The 21,034-nt window shown below is 37.2% G+C and overlaps 1 pseudogene; it reads right to left on the bottom strand.

Moving 5' to 3' along the window:
- Window positions 1–705: 705 nt before the first annotated feature.
- On the bottom strand, window positions 706–20,445 carry LOC104682640 (annotated as a pseudogene).
- Window positions 20,446–21,034: the final 589 nt, after the last annotated feature.

The raw sequence follows: 21,034 nt of genomic DNA on the forward strand, positions 1-21,034 counted from the left end.
CTCTGAAATACCGTATTTTATGAAAGCTAGTTCTCTTGGTTACTAGAAATTCTGAAACATTTTTATAGCTCTCTTTTATAAAATGCATTACCCTGAGTAATTATAAATTATATGCAGGAAGTAATGTATATTTTGTTGTTATTTTTTGAAATTAAAAACTCACAGATATGATTCATGTCAAGTATTTTTTCTGTTGGAATTAATCGTTATTTTGTTTCTTATAATAAAATTAAGTCATTTTTATTAAGTTTTTTCATATTGTGATAGTCAACATTGATTTTAAAATTTATTTTTTGCTATAGTTTATTTTTCTTGAATATTTATATTTATGCTTTTTGTTTCTATCCAGATTTTTTTTTCCCTTTAATTTTTCAACTATTATTTTGGTTCAGGGGTACATGTGCAGGTTTGTTATATGGGTAGATTGCATGACACTGGCACTGGGGTTTGATATACAGATAATTTTGTCACCTAGGTATTGAGTGCAGTCATATTTAATAGGTAGTTTTCAACCCTCACCCTCCTTTCACCTTCCACCCTCAAGTAAGAGGGTTACTTACTTGTTAAGATTGAGGTGAAAAAATTGCATGTCACTGGGGTTTGATATACAGATAATTTTGTCACCTAGATTTTGAATGTAGTCATACCTGATAGGTAGTTTTCAACCGTCACCCTCCACCCTCAAGTAAGAGGGTTACATCCTTGTTAAGATTGAGGTGAAAAATTTGTACAGCCTTCCACGGTTTTAAAGAGGTAGTAATAGATACTTATCCTCTTGGTGATATCAGATGTTGTTTCTTCCAAGTTGTTTTTCAGACCTGGTTTGATGTAAGGGTTCATCAGGAGGATTTCTAGGGTATCTTTGCTATCTTTGTTCCCAGAAGCAAGATGCAACCGAGTTCAGAGGCCTTTTGTTTGGGTATTCATAGCTGCATCATGTGGAAGGAAGAAAGAAGCCACTCTAGGGTTATTACACTTACAAGCATTGTACGGGGGTATCCAGCTATCCACAGTCACTGCATAAACATCTGCCCCTTGTGCAGTCACCTCATGGATGATATCTAAGTGTCCATTGTACACTGCTCAATGAAGAAGGGTATATTCATCTTTGTCCCTAGTGTTTTTCGCATGATTGGCTTTTTCAGAAAGTAGTCTTTGCACTATAGTAAGGCTAGAAACATGCCTTCGGTTCATGATTTTCAGTTTTTTCTATGGACGTCTGGTGGGTTATGGTGTGCTCCTGTTAAAAAGTGGATTTATTTCAGTAGCCCAAATAAGCAATTTACTTAGATCTTTTCACATATTTTTTTTCTTGCAATTCATATCACTTCATTTTTTTCATCTTGCTTCTCATCTTCATCAGAATTGCCTATTCAGAGACTTTGAGTACCAGTGGGAATAAGGTGTTCTTGTATTTCTAACAATTCAATTTGATTAAGGTATTCAAAAAAGTCCAAGGAATTCTCTTGGTCTGGTTTTCCATCATCATTCACTTTCTTTATCCATTTTTACTACTGTTCTAAATAAAAAGTACTTCAAATGCCAGGGTACAAATAGTATAAGTAATCTTTCTAGAGATGTGTTATATCTACTTTATTCATCAAGATTTGATGATATTCCTGATATTCTGTCAGTAATTAATAGGATGCCTTTCCAAACTAAAGGGCATATTCCATTTTGGGAGAGATGTGAACTATGTCAATTTATCACAAACAACTCAGTGACAGGTGGGGCTATAATCTCCATTTTACAGATATGTTAGTTCATTTTCATGCAGCTGAAAAGTACATACCTGAGCCTGGGCAGAGAAAGAGGTTTAATGGACTTAGAGTTCCACATGGCTGGGGAGGCCTCAGAGTCATGGCAGAAGGCAAGGAGGAGCAAGTCACATCTTACATGGATGGCAGCAGGCAAAGAGAGAGCTTGTGCAGGGAAATTCCCATTTTTAAACCATCAGATCTTGTGAAACTTATTCACTGTCATGAGAACAGCATGGGAAAAACCCACCCCCATGATTCAGTTATCTCCCACAGGGTCCCTTCCACAATATGTGGGAATTATGGGAGCTACAAGATGATATGTGGGTGGGGACACAGAGCCAAACCATATCAACAGGTGAAGGCATTGAAGTTTGGATAGATTAAAACAACTTGCCCTAAATCAAGGACCCTTCAATGGAATTGAAAGGCCAGATATTCTAATTCAAAGGTTCCACATTGTTTTTCATTGCACTACATTTTACTGCTCTACGCACAAAGCAGTAGAGATGTTCTGAACCCAAGGATCCAGGGGCAACAGTAAGGGGAAGTAGGTAATAAAAACCTGTAAACTAGAGGGTCTGGTGAACAGGAGTAAGGGGAAAGGGCATCCAGTTCCAGCCTTGTGCTACTAGCTGGTCACTCATAGACCTAGGAGTTCTGCCTGCAGCCTTCCTAACAGTCAAGAGTGGAGAAGCCACTTCCTCCCAATCTGGGACCCATGATGGAGTCTGTCCTACAGGGCTTGGCCTGAGGTCACTTGCCTCTACAGACCCAGGAGTTCTTAGATGGCGAGGGTCTACCAGGAAGTGAGGCCCCAATTTTAACAGTTCTATAATGTTTTGTAAATAAACAAAATGAGATGATTATTTATCTTTAGTAGACTTGATTGTTTACTACCATGTCAAAATAGCTTTCATTTTTCAGTGTTTCAGTTGACATAAAAAATGTCAACTTAACTCTAGAAAATGGATTTATGCAGTTATTGCTGCCATAGAATGCTCTTAAAACAGTGTTTATGAACCTGAAGAAAATGACCACTGGCACATACCATTTTTGTTTAGAAAAGTTTATGTTTATTTCTATGCACACAGGAATTTAAGCTCATTATAAGCTGCATGTGTTTGGTTTAAAACCATGTTTGGAATTGTCACATTAAAATAAAACGGTAATATAAGTAGGATGTTTTTGACATCTGAGAAAAATTTTAGAAACGTGTCTCTCATAATTTGTTATATGGATAACAAACATCTTCAAAAAGGGGCCAATTGAATGGTATTTATTTTATTTTGGGAAAGAGGAGCAGCTCTCTCCTTGCTCTGACTTGACTTTATGGCCAATACTTTTCTTATGTTCTTGTAGCCAGGTTGAACAGACTTCTGTGATTTATTAAACTGTAATGAACTAAAGAATAGATTTTCTGAAGCTTCATAGGTTCTTGTTGAGTATTGTGAGCAAGGTAAACTGAAAGCAGCAACACAAAGAGGAAGGTATATTGAAGATGGAAATGGAATGACCATTAAGCACCTATAAAATGTGGGGCCTTTTCATGCTATTTTATTTAAGTCTGAAAATCACCCTGAGAATTACATGTTAGGCTGATTTTGCAGCCTAATAGAGTCAGGAAATTTAATTACCTTGCCTAGAATCACTAAATTTGAGCTTGGATTTGCAACCAGGTCTCTTTTGTTCCACAATTGTTCAACAAATATTTCTTGACACCAAACTAGGCTTTGAGAAACACAAAGAAGGAATATTGTGTTGTAAATATCTTTACTATGCTTTAAACATCATCTTTTAGAATATAGTCATTCCATAAAATTCTCTACTTTTTTAGATAACAAAGATGAGTTGTTATGTGCTGGTTGAAGATACCTATAAGAAACATAAAAGCCTGTTAAACCTAATTACATTTTAATGGGAATGGCCTTAAGAGTCTGATGGCAGGATCCACTGAGTAGCATGGGAATGCATACAACAGAAGAAGACTCTTGGGGCTGGATGTAGTGGCTCATATCTGTAATTTCAGCTCACTGGGAGGCTGAGGCAGAAGGATCACTTTAGCTCTGGAGTTTGAGGTTACAGTAAGCTATGATTGTGCCACTGTACTCCAGCCTGGGTGACAGAGCTAGATCCTGTCTCTTAAAAAAAGAAAAAAGTCTCTTGGATCAGGGGATGGTGCAAGGGTGGTGGCGGTCATGGTGGTGAAGGTGAGGTAGAAAGGGGTGAGGTGAAAAGGCTAAGAAGAAAAATATCCTAGTTGTAGGAAAATCCTAAGAAGACCCCAAAGTTAAGTAGGAGTTAGCACTAGGAGATGGGGGAGAGAGTGCTAAGTTTGTTCCAGGAAAGGCACAACAAAAGGTAATTGCAGGCAATAGATGACACTCAAGAAGTGAACAGTGGTGGCTTATTCCAATCTGGCAGGTATGGAGAGCAGGAGCCAGGCCACAAAAGGAGGGTCAGCAACAACCATGCAAAGCATCCCTCTACTTTTAATCCCCCTATTTCGTTCATTTCTCTTCGTCTTGTTACCCTTGTGACCTCATTTCATACCACTCTCCACTTTGCTCACTCCTCTTTCTCTTTTCCTTAAACATGCTAGATTCTCTCCTATTTTAAGTCCTTTGCTGTAGCTGTTCCTTCTGTCTAAAATGCTCTCCTGGTGATCTTCACTAGACTAATTCATTTACCTTCTCCATGTGTCTGCTTAACTCTTACCTTCTCAGTAAGGCCTATCATGCCCATCCTATTTAATACAGCAAACTGCTCCTTCATCCTCTGGCACGTCTTACCCTACTCCATATACTTTCAAAATTCATAGTGGTTACCACCTTCACTCTCCAGCATGCCCTACCCTACTCTATATACTTCCAAAATTCATAGTGGTTACCACCTTCTAACATATTACAGTGTATTATTTGCTTATATATTATGTTTATTTTCTGCTAAGTATAAACTCATGTAGCAGGCATTTGTGTTTTATTCCTTGATGTATTTTAATACCCTAGAATAGTGCTCTGGGCAAGCTGGCCCAAGTTAATGCCAATCACAGATGTCACCTCTGAACCTGTACTTGTATCTTTAACCTAGTCTAATATATATCACATGAATAAAAATGACAAAGCAGTAGTCCTTAGGCACCAACTGCTATTCTTCTGTAGCTCACCAGCAACCCTCTTTACTATTACACAATCTGAGTCTTGTGTATTAACCCACTACTGCCTGCCCAACCACCACCAACAAGTATCTCATATCCTCACAAACAAGTTTGGTCAGCTACTGCAAGGGTTCAACCATTTTTCTCTTTCTTTCCATTCTAGTTCCCTTATGCTAAATGGTATGACTTCTGCAAGTTCTTCCATATCTTCTTGGCAAGGCTGCTGCTGTCATGAGAATCACATACTAACTCCACCACTTGGGCTTTTTCACTAAGTACCACCACTGAGTTGCTGGAGACTAGGCAATTGCACAGACATCTATAAAAATAGGCAAGAATGTCTTTATTGTGTCATGCTCTGCTGGAAGGGAACCCAAAAATATTTCCTTACTTGTGGAATTTTGCCAAGGACAGTGTCTTATTGAAGAAAAACCATATCATTCGTTAAATCTTTCTTGACTTCTAGCCATTTAGTGTTTTGTAAAGCATCTATTTACTGAGCACATTTACCAGCACCAGCCCTATGCATTATTTTCTTTTTATCCTTGAAATAACCTTGAGAAACAAAGGTTATTCTCCTCAATTTTATAGATAAGGAACCCAGGACCAGAGAACTTAAATACTCACCAAGTGTCACATAGGTAATAGCTATGTGGCGATTAAAAGCCAGAACAATTAAACCCTATAGAAGATGATGTGCAGCTATATCTACTTTACCCTGCTGTCCAGTTCATCCTCCAGCTCATATGACTGTGGGCTGATAATTCAGAGAGTTACTCTCTTCTGAGAGACTATGTTTCTTCCAATTCCTACCGGCAGATTCTGACCAATGACTCAATGATAGGGAGTTATAAAGGGCTAACCACTTGCTTCAAGGTAGGGCTAATTCTGTGGTGCAATTTGTGCTCCAGAGCATTCCTGTAGGATCAAACTGAAACTAGTCTGTAACTGAGCCACATTCTTGCCTCTCCTGACCTATCCTACTTCCTTCACTTTTCTTCTTTAGAGAGTACAGCCCAATAAATCACTTGGACAAGAGAACTCATCTCATGCTTTCCTAGGAAACCTGACTTAAACCAGACCCATGATCCAATTTTTTAACTACTGCAGTACACTGCCCTCTTTCTTTATAAGACCAAGAGAGTTTACTCAGTTATTTCTTTCCTTACTATAAAGTGCCTCAATTGCTCATGTAAATGGATAGTACAATACAGTAGATCTCTACGATGAATGCATCTTGTGATCGGGTTCAGTTGTTCTTACACTCTGTTCTTTTCATGGACAGTATTCTAAAGTTGAACATAGATGAATATTTGTAATCAGTCTTGTGAACTGCTGGCCCAAGGATTTCTAGTGGAAATTTTAGACTGCATTCCTTTGGATAGAATTAAGTTTAATACTTCAGATATTTTTCTGATAGTAAAAATTGCAAAATTAGAAAATTTGAATACTTTTTGATAACAGAATACTAGGTTCCATGAAAGAGCATATATTTTCTCTATTCCACAGTATTATGGGTTGTACCTCTAGCTTTTCAGGAGCTCTTTAAGTACTGGAAATAATATGTAGTTTTTGTGAAACAAATTACATGTACATCCAGGATTAAAATACATATACTCTACAGTAATAAGAAGGTACTACAAAATGTCTGGGTAGAAATTGGAAACACAAAAGAAGATTAAGAAACAAAATTATTTAGCAAGATGATATTCACAAAGAGCTTTATTTTTCCAAGCACACATTAATATTCTACCATTGGCTGGCTGAAATGTATGTCTTATCATTACAAATAACTTCTGTGTAATCAATCCACACAAGGCATTCCAGTGGAGGTCCTTGTTGATTACAGATTGTCCATTTTTACTTCAAGGTCAGGGAAGCGGATAGAATTTGTAATGAATGGTATAATTGTTGAACATTTAAACAAACACAGTCTATTTGGAGGTGAACAGTATGATTTACGTAATGGGAAATCATGCCAACCAATCAGGTTTGGTTTAATAAAATGATAAATAGCTATTTGAAAAAAAAGAGGAACAATTAGATGTAACTTATTAACATTAGAAAAAATACCTTTGACAAAGTCTCCCTTTTCCCTGCTGTGCCCTATCATCCCCACACACTTCCCAACACACACACATCCCCCGCAAACTGTTTCTTAAAAAGATACACTACAAGACTGGAGGAAATGCTTTATTTTATCTAGAAATTGACTAAGAAACCAGGAATGAAGAGTTGAAACAGTTGCTTTTTAAAAAAGAAAACCGGTAGTTGGCTTCCTCAGTAGGAGGTACTGACATTAATCTAAATTTTTTACAGATCAAGCACTTACATTAAATCTTTGCATTCACAATTGTATTAAATGAGTGACTTTTATATGTGAAAAAAAATTAACAAAGAGGTTTTAAAAGTCTGAGATGCCAGGAGAGAGAACAGAAGGAAGAGAGTTGAACTTTGGTATGGCTAAATATAAGATAAGGTGTATGGCTAGAAATAATTCAAATTATAATTGTGAGGACATGATCTTATGAGGGCATAGAGCTTCCCTACGGATTTTTGGAAGTTAAAAATGATGGTTCACATTTAAAACATTTTTAATTTTATCTTTATTGTGGTGAAATATACATAACATAACATTTACCATTATAACAGTTCTAGTGGCATTAAGTATATTCACAATACTGTACGGCCATCGCTGTCATCCATTTCCAGAACTTTTTCATCACGCCAAACAGAAACTTTGTATCCATTGGACAGAAACTCCCCATTCCCCTTTATCCCTTATCCCCTGGTAACGTCTACTCTCTTTGTCTCTGTGAATTTGCCTATTGTAGGTACTCCTATAGGTGGAATCACTTAGCAATGTTTTCAAGCATAATGTTTTCTTGTCACTTAGCATAATGTTTTCAACGTTCATCCATATTGTAGCATGTATCAGAACCTTATTCCTTTTTATGGCTGAATAATATTCCATTGTATGTATGTTTTCTTTTACTTTTCCTTTTGGAGACAGGATCTTGCTCTGTTGGCCATGCTATAATAGTGCAGTGGCACTCTTGTAGCTCATTGTAACCTTAAACTCCTAGGCTCAGGCGATCCTTCTGCCTCGGCTTTTCACAGCACAGGAATTAGAGATGTGAGCCACTGTGCCTGGCTTATATGTTTTCTTTAAAAAGAAAGTGTATACTATCAGCCATGCACTATGTTAAATATTATATGGCTAATATCTCATTTAATCCTCACTACAGCTAATAGAGTAGATAATATTATTATCTCCAATTTATAGATGAGAACACTTTGCCCTAGAAAGTTTAAATACCATATTTTAGTAAGTGGTAGAGATGGGATTTAAACTAGGTCTGTTTATCTCTACTGTTCAATTGACAATCCTGAACTTCGAAAACTATATGAGGGCAGAGCAAGATGGTGGAATAGAAGCCTATGCCATTCGTCCCCCTCACTGGAATACCAAATTTTAACAGCTATCTTCACACAGAAAAGCACCATCACAAGAACCAACAATCATGTGAGCAATCACAGTACCTAATTTTAACTTCGTATTGTGGAAAGAGACATTGAGGAAGGCAGTCTTGAATTGCCGATGCCACCCCTCCCTCATCCCTCAGCAGCAGCCAGTGTGGTGCGGGGAGAGAATTTGTGCACTTTGCGGAGGGAAGAGCACAGCGACTAGGGAACTTTACATTGAACTCAGTGCTGCCCTGTCACAGCAGAGAATAAAGCCATGCTGGGCTCAGCCAGTGCCTGCACAGGGAGGGAGTATTTGGACCAGCCCTAGCCAGAGGTGAATCACCATCCCAGCAGTTGGAATGTGAGTTTCTCAGCAAGCCTCGCCACTGTGGGCTTAAGTGCTCTGGGGTCTAGGTATACTAGAAAGGCTGTCTAGGGCACAGGACTACAATTCCTAGGCAACTCCTAGTGCTAGCCTGGGCTTAGAGCCAGTGAACTAGGGTGACACCTGACCTAGGAAGACACCAGCTGCTGCAGTTAACGGAGTGCTTGAGCCATCCCTTCCCCAACCCCAGGCTGCATAGCTCACAGCAACAAAAGTGACTCCTTCCTTCTGCTTAGAGGAGAGGAGAGCAAAGAGTCAAAAGGACTTTGTTTTGCATCTTGGATACCAGCTCCACCACAGTAGGATAGGGCACCAGGGAGAGTTGTGAGGCCCCCATTCCAGGCCGATATTTCTTGATATTTCAAGGGAATTGCTGCCTTGAAGGGAAGGACCAGTCCTGGTAGGATTCATCACCTGATGACTAATGAGCCCTTGGGCTCTGAATAACCACCAGTGATAACCCTGGAGAATGCCATGGGCCTTGGGCTGTGAGACGTGCTGGCTTCAGGGGTGACTCAACACATTCTTAGCTGTGGTGGGAATGGTGAAAGACTCTTTCTGTTTGAGAAAAGCAGAGGGGGAAGGTAAAGGGGACTTTGTTTTGCACCCTAGGCAACAGCTTAGTCACAGCGGGGGTAGAGCAACAAGCACAGGTCCCTGAGTCCAGGCCTAGGCTCTTGGACAGCATTTATAGACCTGCCCTGGGTCAGAAGAGGAGCCTGCTGACATGAAGGAGAAGTCTCAGACCAGGCAACATTCACCACAAACTGGGTGGAAGAGCCTTTGGGCTTTAAACATCAGCGGTGGCCTGGCAGAACCCCTGGAGACCGATGGTGATGGTAGCCACAGAGAGAGGCTCCTCTGTCTGTAGAAAGAGGAGAGAAAGGTGGGAAGAACTTTGTATTATGATTTGAGTGCCAGCTTAGTCACAGTACAATAGAACATCAGGTAAATTGCCAAGGTTGTTTTGACTCCAATCCCTAGCTCCCAGACAGCATCTCTGGACATGCCCACAGCCTGGGAGAACTCACTACTCTGAAGGCAAAGGCCTTAGGCAAGGTCCAGTGCTGTGCTGGCTTCATGTGTGACCCCACACAGTCCCAGTGGTGGTGGCCACAGGGATGCTTATATCACCACATTCCCAGTTCCAGGTGGCTCAGCATAGAGAGTGATATTCCATTTGTTTGGGAGAAAGGGAAAAGAATAAGAGTCACTGCCTGGTAATCCAGACACTTCTTCCAAATCTTATCCAAGACCACCAAGGTGGTACCTCTATGAGTCTGCAAAAACCACAGCATTATTGGGCTTTGGGCCCAATTCCCTCAAAATACCTGGAAAGCCTTCACAAGAAGGACAGGCATAAACAAGTCCAGACAATGAGGACTGCAATAAATATACCTAACTCTTCAATACCCAGATGCTGACAAACATCTTTAAGCATCAACAACATCTAGGAAAACATGACCTCACCAAATGAACTAAATAAGACACCAGAGACCAATTGTAGTGCCTTATTTATACATGTATAAGCATCAACAACATCCAGGAAACATCTATAAGCATCAACAACATCCAGGAAACATCTATAAACAACATCCAGGAAACATATATAAGCATCTATAAGCATCAACAACATCCTAGAAAACATGACCTCACCAAATGAACTAAATAAGGCACTAGGGACAAATCCTGGTGCCTAGAAACAGACATGTAACCTTTCAGATAGAATTCAAAAGGGCTGTTTAGAGGAAACTCAAAGAAATTCAAGATAGCACAGAGAAGGAATTCAGAATTGTATCAGATAAATTTAACAAAGAGATCGAAATAATTAAAAAGAATCAAGAAAATATAGAGTTGAAAAATAAAATCGATATGCTGAAGGATGTATCAGAGTCTCTTGATAGCAGAAAGGATCAAACAGAAGAAAGAATGAGTGAACTTGAAGACAGGTTATTTGAAAATATACAGAGGAGACAAAAGAAAAATAGATATAAAAAAAAGAAGCATGCCTATAGGATCTAGAAAATAGACTCAAAGGGGCAAATCTAAGAGTTAATGACCTTAAAGATGAGGTAGCAAGAGATAGAAGTAGAAAGTGTATTCAAATAGATAGTATCAGAGAATTTCTGAAACCCAGAGAAACATATCAACATTCAACTACAATAAAGTTATAGAACACCAAGCAGATTCAACCCAAAGAAGACCGGCTCAAGGCATTTAATAATCAAGCTCCCAAAGGTCAAGGATAAAAAAAAAGGATCCTAAAAGCAGCAAGAGAAAATAAGTGAATTACATATAATGGAGCTCCAATATATTTGGCAGCAGACTTTCAGTGGAAATCTTACAGGCCAGGAGATCATGGCACAACATATTTAAAGTACTGAAGGAATAAAACTTTTACCCTAAATAGTATATCCAGCAAAAATATCCTTTACGCATGAAGGAGAAATAAGGACCTTCCCAGACAAGCACAAGCTGAAGGATATCACCAACACCAGACCTGTCCTACAAGAAAGGCTAAAGGGGGTTCTTCGGTCTATAAAAATAAAAGGATGTTAATGAGCAAGAAGAAATTACCTAAAGGTACAAAACTCGCTGGTAATAGCAAGTGCACAGAAATACAAAGAATGGTATGACATAAAATTTTGGTATGTAAACTTGACTTCTGTAGAAAGACTACATGATGAACTAATGAAAACTAATAATGACAACTACTTTTCAAGGGCTAAACAGTGCAATAAGACATAAAGAAACAACTAAAAGTTAAAAGGCAGGGGGACAGATTTAAAGTGTAGAGTTTTAATTTTCTTTTTGTGTGTTTGTTTATGCAATCAGTGTTAAGTTGTCATCAATTTAAAATAATAGACAGTGGGCTATGAGATAGTATTGGGAAGCCTTATGGTAACTTCAGATAGAAAAACATACAACGATACACAAAAAATAAAAAGCAAGAAATTAAAGCATATCACTAGAGAAAATCACCTTCACTGAAAGGAAAACAGAAAGTAAAGAAGGAAGAGAAGGCTGTAAAACCACCAGAAAACAAATAATGAAATTGCAAGGGTAAGTCCCTACATATCAATAATAACGTTGAATGTAAGGGGACTAAACTCTTTAATCAATAGACATAGAGTGGCTGAAAAAAACAAGACCCAGTGGTCTGTTGTCTACAAGAAACACACTTCATCTATAAAGATACACATAGACTGAAAATAAAGGAATAGAAAAAGATATTCCATACCAATGGAAACCAAAATAGAGCAGGAGTGGCCACACTTATATCAGAGAAAAATAGATTTCAAGACAAAAACTGTAAGAGGAGACAAGATCATTATATGATGATAAAGGGGTTAATTCAGCCAGAGGACATAATGATTGTAAATATATATGCACCCAACAAGTGCATATATATTTACAATATATATTAATAGCATCGCTGCTGAAATCTACAAAATCACCCAGATATATAAAGCAAATATTATTAGAGCTAAAGAGAGAGATAGATATACCCCAATACAATAATAGCTGGAGACTTGAACACCCGACTTTCAGCATTGGACAGATCTCCCACACAGAAAATCAACAAAGAAACACTGGACTTAATTTGCACTATAGAACAAATACTCCAAAAAATGGACCAAGAGGGAAGACTTCTAAACTCATTCTGTGAGGTCAGTATTACACTGATACCAAAACCAGACAAAAAAACATCAAAAAAGAAAACTACAGGCTAGTATCTCTTACAAATATTGCTGCAAATATCCTCAATAAAATACCAGCAACCAAATTCAATGATACATTAAAAGCTCACTCATCATGACCAAGTGGAGTTTATCCCAGGGATGTAAAGATGGTTCAATATACGCAAATCAGTCAATGTGATACATCATATCAACAGAACGAAGGACAAAAAGCATATGATCATTTTAATTTATGCTGAAAAAGCATTTGATAAAATTCAACATCCCTTTATTACAAAAACTCTAAAAAACTTGGTATATGAAGAACATACCTCAACATAATAAAAGCCACATACAACAGACCCACAGATAGTGTCAAATTGAATGGGGAAAAACTGAAAGCCTTTTCTGTTAGATCTGGAACATGACAAGGATGCCCACTTTCACCACTGTTATTCAAAATAATACTGGAAGTCTTAGAGTAATCAGGCAAAAGAAAGAAAGAAAGGGCGTCCAAGTAGGAAAGCCAGAAGTCAAGTAATCCTTGTTTGTAGAGGATATGATCTTATATTTGGAAAAAGCTAAAGATTCCACCAAAAAACTATTAGAACTGATAAACAAATTCAGTAAAATTGCAGCATACAAAAATCAATAGCATTTCTATATGTCGTCAGTGAACAATCTGAAAAAGAATTCAAAAAAGTAATCCAATGTAAAATAGCCACAAAAATGTGCTTAGGAATTAACCAGAGAAGTTAAAGATCTCTACAATGAAAACTATGAACCATTGATGAAATTAAAGAAGACACCAAAAAATGGAAAGATAGTCCATGTTTATGGATTGGAAGAATCCTAAAATTTATGTGGAATTACAAAAGACCCAAAATAGCCAAGGCTATCCTGAGGAAACAGAACAAAACTGGAGGAATCACATTACCTGACTTCAAATTATACTACAGAGCTATAGTAACCAAAACAGCATGATACTGGCATAAAAACAGACATATAGACCAATGGGACAGAAAACCCAGAAAAGATAACCCATAGACAAATCCACACATCTACAGTGAACTCACTTTTGACAAAGGTTCCAGGAACGTACACTGGGGAAAAGTCAGTCTATTCAATAATTGGTACTGGGAAAACTGTATAAGCATATGCAAAAGAATGAAACTAGACCCCTATTTCTTGCCATACACAAGAATCAAATCAAAATGGATTAAATACTTAAATCTGAGACCTCAAACTATGAAACTACTCCAAGAAAACACTGGGGAAAATCTCCAGGACTTTGGTCTGGTCAAAAATTTCTTGAGCAATACCCCACAAGCATAGGCAACCAAAGCAAAAATGGACAAATGGGATCACATCAAGTTACAAGGCTTCTGCAGAGCAAAGGAAGCAATCAACAAAGTGAAGAGATGATACAACCCACAGAATGGGAGAAAATATTTACAAACTATTCATCTGACAAAAATTAATAACCAGAATATGTATGGAGCTTAACTCTATAGGAAAAAATCTAATCTGATTTAGAAATGGGCAAAGATTTGGATAGACATTTCTCAAAAGAAGACATACAAATGGCAAACAGGCATATGAAAAAGTGCTCAGTATCACTGATCACCAGTGAAAAGCAAATAAAAATTATAATGATATATCATCTCACCCCAGTTAAAATGGCTTTTATCCAAAAGACAGGCAATAACAAATGCTGGCAAAGATGTGCAGAAAAGGGAACTCTTGTATGCTATCAGTTGGAATGAAAATTAGTAAAACCACTATGGAGAATGGTTTGGTGGTTCCTCAAAAAACTTAAAACTAACATATGATCCAGCAATCCCACTGGTAGGTATATACCCAAAAGAAAGGAAATTAGTGTACCAAAGAGATAGCTGCACTCCTATATTTGTTGCATCACTGTTCACAGTAGCCAAGATTTGGAAGCAACCTAAGTGTCCATCAACAGATGAATGGCTAAGAAATTGTGTTACTTATTGACAATGGAGCACTATCAGCCATAAAAAATGAGTTTCAGTCATTTGTGACAACGTCATTGGAACTAAAAGTCATTATGTTAAGTGAAATAAGTCAAGCACAGAAAGACAAACATCACATTCTCACTTATTTGTGGGATCTAAAAATCAAAACGATTGAACTCAGGGAGATGGAGAATAGAATGGCTGTCACCAGAGGTTGGGAAGTGGTAAAGTGGCAATGGCTAATGGGTGCAAAAAAAAAAAAAAAAAAATTAGAAAGAATGAATAAGACCTAGCGTTTGATAGCACAACAGGGGGACTATAGTCAATCATAATTTAATTGTACATTTTAAAGTGACTAAGGGCATAATTGAATTGTTTGTAACACAAAGGATAAATGCTTGAGAGGATCGGTACCCTATTTCCCATAATATGATTATTACACATTCCATGCCTGTACCAAAATATCTAATGCACTCTATAAGTATATACACTTACTATGACCCACAAAAAAATTTTAAGAAGAAATATGTAAAGCTATAGGAGAACATGTAGGGAATGAAATTTTAGAGTAAACAGAATTGAAGGATTTGCTGTTGCAGGAACTAACAAATAGATAATTTTTCTTCAAATAGATGAAGGTAGAAAGGCAAAATGATTGGGGTTAAATCTTGAAGGATATGTTTAAGATAAATAGAATCTTTTTTGATAAATCCTAGAATATTAGAAATAGAGATCTTCACTTAAAATTTTTCGAAAGAAAAATTTTAAGTAAAGAGAATTACTGTGTTATTTAAGAAGTAGAAGTCATAGAGACTGAAAATATGGATAGTTGTAAATAAGGGTTTATATAGGTTCAAATATTCTATTAAGAAAAAATAAGGATATTATGAGACTTCAACCTAACTTGTTTTTAATTAATTCATTAATTTGTTTGTTTGTTTGTTTGTAAAGCCAGGGTCTTCTCATCTTGCCCAGGCTGGTCTTGAATTCCTGGCCTTAAGCAGTCCTTAAGCTGATGGCATGTAAGGCAACTATACTGTCCCACATCACATGCTGTAGTCACATCTTTAAAGCCAGATGAATTAGCTTAAAGGTTATCTGTTAAACTTTCAATCTCCAACAAACTGTTCATTAATCTGTACTTTAACCCTTCCAATGTCAGGAAGAACACAGTTTCCTTTCATCATTGGACTATTCAGACATACTGTTTTTGTTTGTTTTCTTGAGATGGAGTCTCGCTCTGTTGCCAGGCTGGAGTGCAGTGGCACCATTTTGGCTCACTGCAACCTCCAACTCTCTGGTTCGAGCAATTCTCCTGCCTCAGCCTCCCTAATAGCTGGGATTACAGGCATGTGCCACCATGCCCAGCTAATTTTTTTTTTTTTTTTTTTTTTTTTTTCTGTAGAGACAGGGTTTCACCATGTTGGCTAGGATGGTCTCCATCTCCTGACCTCGTGATCTGCCTGCCTTGGCCTCCCAAAGTGCTGGGATTATAGGTGTGAGCCACTGCGGACAACCAGACATACTGTTTTATGTTGAGAATATATCTTCATCTTTTGACTTTCCAGCCTAGGGTCTTACTCCTTTCATGAGACTATGCAGAGCAAGTCTAATGTTTTCACCCCATGAGCGTTTCAAATATTCGAAGACAATGTCAAATATTTCCTACTTTCTTCCTCTTAATCTTAATCATGGCTCAAGATTAGTAGCCACGACTAGAGAGGCCAACATACTAGAGAATAAAGTTCAGATTTTGCTCTTAAGATGCTTATAAATTTCTAACAGGCTACAAAAGCACTTAATTATAAAGGAAAATATTAATAAATTAGACTTCATTAAAATTAAGAACTTCTTTTCATCAAATGATACTATTAATATAAGTGAAAAGTCAACTTACAGAGGGAAAGAAGATATTTGCAGTATACTATATCTGATGAAGAACTTATATCCAGAATATATGAAGAACTCCTAAAAATCAACAAGTGGTAGCATACGAGATAACAGAAAAATGAGCAGATGAATTGAACTGGTACTTCACAAATGAATACATTCAGTTGGACAATAAACATATGAAAATGTACTCAAAATTATTAATGATCAGAAAATATAATTTTAAACTACAAAATACTTCTATTTACCACAGTGACTAACATTAAAACAAAATCCCTCATGGTACGTAGTATTGTCTTAGAGGTGGAACAACTAGAACTCCCATATGCTCTTGGTAGATTGTAAATTATGAATTGGTACTAACACTTTGGAAAACGATCTAAATATTTACTAAAATTGAACATATGCAAATCCTATGACACAGATTTTTTTCCTCCTTGCATATTCCTTAAAATGCAAAAACAATCCAAATATTCATTAGAGTAGAATGATACATTTATCAAGAGTACACATACAATGGAACACTATGTAGTAAGGAAATAACTACCTTTATATAGAACTAAATGAATGAATCCCACAAACACAAATTTAGTGACAGAAGCCAGACACTAGATAGTACATACTGTAATTTCACTTACCTGAAATTCAAAAACATGCAAAACAAATTGATAGTGGAAGAAGTCAGAGTAGTTTCTTTTGGGAGGAGATAATTATTGAAAGATGACAGGAGGGAGGCTTCTGTTTTGCTGATATACTCTATTTCTTGATCTAGTGGTAGCTGCTTGGATGTATTCACTTTGTGAAAGTTTGTTGAGATGTATATCTATGTATCTGTCTCTATATAGGTATATATGACTCATATATACTTATATAGCTCATATATATATGAATTGTATACTTTTCTGTATGTATATTAAATTTCAAAAAAATTAACTTTAGAAGGAAAAATTGGCCATAGGTGGGTCTAAAAATTCCACTTAACTTAAAATGTAGGGCTGCCATATTGTGTAATTGATGAGTCTGTCCTTTCATAATAAGCACAATATAAAAACACTGAAACTTATGCTGCACTTAACAAATTAAGTTTTGTATTGGGACAATCTGAAAAATACACAGAGACAGTCATTTCCTAATCCTTCTCCCCCAGTAAAAGAATTCTAGCTCATTCCTTTTCTAGAACGAGAGCTGGGCAGTAAATGAGTCAATTACTGATCTAAATTTGTTTTAGGCTGGGGTTTTAGAACATATATGAACTGTTCAACATAGGTTCGGCACATATCAAGCACCTAAGATATAAATTATTATTAATTTTTTGATATTTGCATCCCACTTTATTCTTGAGTTTGCTACTAACTGAAATATCAGAGTCTCTTTCACAAATGATACCACTACAAACCTCATGCTTCTGCAGATTTTGAACCTGTGTAGTAATTCCTGTTTTATTTTGGTACAATTTATTCAATTTCCAGTCTGTTGAAATCTTTATGGATTGGGATTTACTTAATTTTATATTCAACATTGGTGAAAATATTGGTCAGGGAGGACTAAAGATAAAGCCGGGTAGACTATCCTTATTGACCTCTATCTTGGCTCACAGTGAGACATTAGACCCTTTTGGATATGATCATTCAGTCAATTATGACTACTGCTAATGGAACTCACATCTAGTCCATGCTTATTTGGTCAATAAGAATATAAAGATAGAAATGACATAAAATGGCTGGGCGCAGCGGCTCACGCCTGTAATCCCAGCATTTTGGGAGGCCGAGGTAGGCGGATCACCCGAGGTCAGGAGTTCAAGACCAGCCTGGCCAACAAGGTGAAACCCAGTCTCTACTAAAAATACAAAACTTAGCCAGTCATGGTGGTGGGCACCCGTAATCTCAGCTACTCAGGAGGCTGAGACAGGAGAATCGCTTGAACGAGGGAGGTGGAGGTTGCGGTGAGCCGAGATCGCGCCACTGCACTTCAACCTGGGCAACAAAGAGTGCGACTCCATCTCAAAAAAGAAAAAAGAAAAAAAAAAAAAAAAAAAAGAAATGACATAAACTATCTTTCATAATATTTTTAAATGTTTTAGATGTTTGTTAGATGTTTGTACTCTTATTTTAACATGGTCATTTACCTAAACTATATAAAATAGTGAAATATTTCCAAAGTCTCCTAATTGTTTTTACTCCAATCCTAACTCACAGGCAACATTTATGTATGAATATTGCTTCCACGGAGAGTGGTGGGATAATATGATGGCAAATTAATCTGGTCTAATGAAAAATTTTATAACACTAAATATTCCTTGTATAAGAGTGTGCTTTTCCCGGGTGTTGTTTGAAGCTTCTTTACTTTTCAATGTTCTCTTTTCACCAGCAGAGGGCAGGTAAGGAAGAGAGAAGAAAATACTGTAAAAGTATCTCGTCCTCCATTCAACTATTTAAAACACTTCTCTGGTATATTTACAAAGTGAGCTATTTTGTTTTCTCGTTAGTTATGCTATTTTGAAAATAATTGATCTAAGTATAAATTTTAATTTCTTACATATATTTGGCTTAATGAATCTCCAATGAAATTAGTACTTTGAATCTTTAATTAAGTTTATAAACCAATTATAAATTCAGATTTGAAAAGTCTGAATATTCTTTATATTTTGAAGCGATAAAAAATGTCCCCTTTTATTTTGGGTAATTCAATTAATTAGACTTTTTCCGTTTGTGGTTTTCTAGTTCAATTATGGGTAAGTTTATGTGAATATTTTCCATAGACATCTTAATATAGCCATTTGGTCATTTCCTTCAACATGCAGATTTGCTAAGCATGGTTTTCAGTTTTATTAATCAAGTAATGTATCTTATAAACATAATTGAAGGAAACTCAAATGGGATGTGATAGAGTTTTGTTTTTTGTTTTCAACAATATACTTTACAGGAATGTTTAAATACAGTTTTAGTAGGTATATTAGGATGTTTTCTCTTGAAACTTTAAATTTGTTTAATTAATAATAAAACATCTTTTTCAAAACATTAGATGATATGATAAACTATGTAATTCAGCAGTTCAGAACACCTTGCACGTAACCTTTGTTAAATCAAAAGTCAGGTGACAACTTGGATTTTTGCCTTTTTACCTTGAATAATGGCATTGTTCTGAAGTTCAGTAGTGGGGAGAGATTGAGTAATTCCTGGGAAGATAAATCCCCATATTGCTTATTCCAAATACTAGAAATTACTTCTTTCCTTTGCTTATTGAGAATCTCATCTCTAAGAATCTTTTTTTTTTTTTGAGACGGAGTCGCCCGGGCTGGAGTGCAATGGCCGGATCTCAGCTCACTGCAAGCCCCGCCTCCTGGGTTTACGCCATTCTCCTGCCTCAGCCTCCCAAGTAGCTGGGACTACAGGCGCCCGCCACGTCGCCCGGCTAGTTTTTTGTATTTGTTTAGTAGAGACGGGGTTTCACCATGTTAGCCAGGATGGTCTCGATCTCCTGACCTCGTGATCCGCCCGTCTCAGCCTCCCAAAGTGCTGGGATTACAGGCTTGAGCCACCGCGCCCGGCCAAGAATCTTTTTTTAACTGTCAAGTAAGGTTATGTATGAGGACTCCCCTTGGTCATACTAAGGAATATTTCCAAATACTGGACAAAAATGAACTTCCTCAGGTCACCTAATGAATACAAGCTTACAGTTATTATAGCTAAGAACATAGGTGTAGGGGAGAACACAAGGAAAGGATCGTCTGGACTAAGCAAAAAGGAAATTCTTCCAATTAGGCAGAGTGATGAAGCTTCAGGCCTAGGATTGCTGTGACAGCCTCTTCACTGATTGCCCATGCAATGTCTTCCTTTTCCACTAGGCCACCATGTGTATTTATTCTACTTTTTTCTTTCTAAAACGCAACACGTCGATGTTATTTCCTTACGCAAAACCCCATGCTGACTCCCTTTTGCCAATGATAGTAGGCGTGGGACTTCTTTTTCTTCCAGTAGGCGTGGGACTTCTTTTTCTTCCATTTCAGACTCTGAACAAGGTCCCAATCTGATTTTCTACATTTGCTCCTTCCTCTGCTTTTCACAAACCACACAAACAGTTCTATTTCAAAAGTATGTCCCTTTCCACTCATATCTTTCTCAGTCATCTCTGCCTGTCAGTGGCCCCTTGTCTTTCAAGATCCATTGTCAATGACATTTTCTCCTGAAGACATCTTATTCTTAACTGGATGATCTTTGGTGCCCTTAAGTCTCATGGCTATTTGCATCTCTAGAGTGGCCCTCATCATATTCTATTATCTATTATTGGTATTTGTGTATTTGTTTCTCTTTATATGCCAACCATAAACTCCTTGAGAGCAGGGACTGTGTCTTGGTGTCCCCAGAGATTAGCATGGTGTCCTGCAACTGGCAGAGTCATTCAGAGACACCAGGGCTCTTTGTATTTTTTCAGGCCCTTAGTATATTAAAAACTGAAAAATGCCAGGGTTACAAAATTGTGGCATATTTTAAATGTTAACGTCAAAAAATGGATGTGATGAAAACACATACAGCCCACAAGAATCCCCAGTGTAATTGTGTGCTGCATAAGATAATTACAGGATTTCTAAAATATTTAATTCACGGTGTTTTTCAGTTGGCATAGTCTGATAACTGTACACAAGTGCAGTGTTGTAGGTTTTGCATGTTGATTTTCTTCTTTCTGTTTTGTCAGTTTGCCTCTAGGACTGTTAATTT

The sequence above is a fragment of the Rhinopithecus roxellana genome, chromosome 6 (genome assembly GCF_007565055.1).
Source record: "Rhinopithecus roxellana isolate Shanxi Qingling chromosome 6, ASM756505v1, whole genome shotgun sequence".
Classification (NCBI taxonomy): Eukaryota; Metazoa; Chordata; class Mammalia; order Primates; family Cercopithecidae; genus Rhinopithecus; species Rhinopithecus roxellana.